At 42.3% G+C, this 3,659-nt stretch overlaps 1 non-coding gene across 1 annotated transcript; it reads left to right on the top strand.

Annotated features, from left to right (window-relative positions):
* The first annotated feature begins 3,262 nt into the window (after positions 1-3,262).
* Positions 3,263-3,400, top strand: LOC114810633. The gene has a single exon (XR_003758328.1). It is a non-coding gene; the product is annotated as a small nucleolar RNA SNORA7 (small nucleolar RNA).
* The last annotated feature ends 259 nt before the right edge of the window (positions 3,401-3,659 follow it).

The following is a 3,659-nucleotide window of genomic DNA, read 5'->3' as shown; positions in this document are numbered from 1 at the left end:
GATTGATTACATATGGAATGTGGCAGATTCCTTGTTTTGAAAATTTTAAAGTCAAGTCAGGATAACTAATAGGCAAGACACTGCTTTTTCAGGCATGGTAATTCTTACTTTCCACTTTGGATTTATTCGTTTTCTTCTCTCTCTTCTGAATCGTCCCTCTGCCTCCGCCAACCAGGTCTCCAGATCTGTTTTCATCCCCTTTCTCTCCCATCTCATTCTGCTCCATATTTCCATGGTCTTTCCCATTTCTCTTTTTGCCCCACTCTGGTCCCCAGTTTTCCTATGCTTCTTTGAAGATGTTTTTTGTTATTTATATAGAGTGAGAGTATCTCTGCCTCAAAGGAGAACTTGAGTTCACCAGTAGTATTTTGTAAGCCTCTAACTTTGTTCCTTTCAAACAGTACAATTCACAGAAACAGTTTATATATTGTTGGTTCTATATTGCTCCACCTTTTGAAATTTCCCAAGTCGAACAACTTGAAACTGCCCTGTTCAAGGCATTTCTAAACCCCCATGACTTAAGCCTACTTTGGATCTTTCAACTATTTTAGATTAGAATACAGTTGAATTGTGAATTTTCCAAAGGGCGATAACTTACAGCCATTCTTCAAAAATGGAATATGGGTGTGGGATTTTTAATGATGGGTCCATTTGCCAGTAGATTTATTTTTAAAATTCAAGGAGGCTCAATCACACCTATTTTACAAGGACCATTATATTCATATTATTTTTAAAGCTATTCTCTGTCATGCTGATTGGAACCATTTATTTAAGCCCAAGTGAAGATTGCATTTTATCAGTGGTTGATAGAATTAGAGAAGCAGCCTGGCCTAGTGGAAAAAGCATGGGCCTGGGAATCAGAAGACCTGGGTTCCAATCTTGGCTCCACATTGGTCTGCTGTGTGATGAACTTGGGCAAGTCACTTCACATCTCTGCCTCAGTTACCTCATACATAAAATGGGAGCTAAAACTGTGACCCCTGTGTAGGATGGAGACTGTGGCCAACCCAATTAGCTTGAATCTACTCTAGTATATAGTATAGTGTGTAGCACATTTAGGTGCTTACCAAATACCATTAAAAAAAAGTTAGGGTCTGACGGTAGAACTCCTTTGGGGCTGGATTGTTTTTGATTCTTTGATAGTAATAATAATAATAATGATAACAGTTGGACACAGTCCCTGTCCCAACACAGGGCTCGCTGTTTCTGCTGCAGTTCAGGAGCCACGGATTGCCTTCTTTCAGAATCCAATAAGAAAGGCTGATATCACTTCCATAGAAACCACATCTCTTCACTCCATGCCTTTTCCTTTTCCTTCCAGTGCCTCTTTTAGAGGGTGGTGTTTGAACAGTAAACACGATCTTAATTGTAACATGACTTCCCAACTACTTTGATAGTTTAAAAAAGGAAATGGGAAGAAGAGGCTGAAGATATTCTATAGACTAACTTCAAAATTAGAAGCTAAATGACACCTAGCATTTTTAACTTTGATTCTTGCCAAAACTCAGCTGTTGTTGTGTTTCACTAAATCCTTTAGACTGTAAGGTCATTGTTTTTATAATGGTATTTGTTAAGCACTTACTATGTGCCAGGCACAGTACTGAGCACTGGAATAGATACAAGTTGGACACAGGTTGGAAACAGACCATGCCTCACATGGGGCTCACAGTCTTAATCCCCATTTTACAGATGAGGGAACTGAGGCCCTGAGAAGTGAAGTTACTTGCCCAGGGTCACATAGCAGACAAGTGGCGGAGCCAACATTAGAACCCAGGTCCTTCTGACTTCCAGGTCCTGGCTCTATCATTGTGGGCAGGGAAAGTGTCTACCAACTCTGTTGTACTCTACTCTCCCAACCGCTTATTACAGTGGTGCTCTGCACATAGTAAGCTGTCAATAATTACCATCGATGGTGGTGATGACTGAAAAACTGTTCCGGAAGGGAAGGTCAAGGGAATTAAACATGTGGTGTTCGTTCGTTCGTTCATTCATTCATTCATTCATTCATTCATTCATTCATTCATTCATTCGTATTTATAGTGTGCTTACTTTCATTCATTCACTCAATCAATCGTATTTATAGAGCACTTACTTTCATTCATTCATTCAATCGTATTTATTGAGTGCTTCCTGTGTGCAGAGCACTGTACTAAGCTCTCGGAAAGTACAATTCGGCAACAGATAGAGACCATCCCTACCCAGACAACAAAATAAAACAAGTAGACAGGCATCACTACCATCAAAATAGACAAATAGAACCAAAGATAAATGCACATCATTAATAAAATAAATAGAGCCATACATATGTACAAATATATACAAGTGCTATGGGGAGGGGAAAGGGTAAAGCAGAGGGAAAGGGATGGCTCAATCTGGGAAGGCCTCTTGGAGGAGGTGAGCTCTCAGTAGGGATTTGAAGAGGGGGAGAGAGCTAGTTTGGCGGATGTGAGGAGGGAGGGCATTCCAGGACAGAGGAAGGACGTGGGCCAGGGGTCCATGGTGGGATAGGTTTGAATGGGGGACAGTGAGGAGGTTAGTGGCAGAGGAGCGGAGTGTGCGGGCTGGGCTGTAGACGGAGAGAAGGGAGGTGAGGTAGGAGGGGTCAAGGTGATGGACAGCTTTGAAGCCAATAGTGAGGAGATACTGTGTGCAGAGCACTGTACTGAGCACCTGGAAAGTACAATTCGGCAACAGATATTGTAAGTGAACGGGCCCCGGAAGACTGGGTTTGAGTCTTGGAATTAATTTCACTTGTTCAAGATGGGGCTCAGAAAATTCACTTTATACGTGGATTGCGTATTCCTCTTCATAATGAACACACAGCAGTTGCAGCAGAGAGGTATTGAGATAAGAAACCAAACCATTAAAAATAAATAATTAGCCAAAGACAGTAAGCAGAGAAAGGCAAACTGTGTTTACTTGGTGGTAATTTTCTTGGTCCGCTGAACTAAACTAGCATTTTTTGAGGCCTCTTTCAAGGAGGCTAGTATTTGCCTTCTAAAAAGAACTTTGCAAGTGATAATCAGATCTCGCCACTCTCCAGTGAGATTTCCGGTATCGTTTACCGATGTTTCACAGGTCTGGAATTGTGGTTAAGGGCTTCACTCAATCCCTGGGTATTTGAGTGGCTAAAGGGATTTTTACATTCTCTGCTTACTGTCTACTTGTACTTTTGCATTAAGGTCTTATGAGCTTTCATTTTAATTAAGAGGTGTTAGCCGAGACCCAAGGTTTTAAATTAAAAGTTGCTAAAGAGAAATCTCACCTCTCAGGGTTGCACCTGGAGAGTTTCCAGTCCTCTACCAGTCTCGACTATGGGAGGGAGAGTCAAGCAGAGGCCTAACCATTCCATTCCTAGCTTGGGCAGTGGCTAACGAGTGGAAGGCAATCTGCTACAAGTCAAAACTCACCTGTGCTGGGCAGCAGCAGCAGCAGCAGGGGAGAGAGTCGAGGGCAGAGACTCAGGTTTACTGCGCGGATGAAGGTCATGGTAAACCGCTCCTGGATTTTTACCAAGAAAACTCAGTGGATTCACTACCGGAACGATTGCAGATGGAGATGTGGTCTGGGAGAGACGTGTCCCTGATGTCACTATGGGTCGGACACATCTCGACAGTGTAAGACAACAACAACAACAAAGAGAAGTCTTACTCTCATTT

The sequence above is a fragment of the Ornithorhynchus anatinus genome, chromosome 3 (genome assembly GCF_004115215.2).
Source record: "Ornithorhynchus anatinus isolate Pmale09 chromosome 3, mOrnAna1.pri.v4, whole genome shotgun sequence".
Taxonomy (NCBI): Eukaryota; Metazoa; Chordata; class Mammalia; order Monotremata; family Ornithorhynchidae; genus Ornithorhynchus; species Ornithorhynchus anatinus.
Note: the sequence above shows the minus strand (reverse complement) of the source record. Positions and strands in the feature narration are given on the sequence as shown.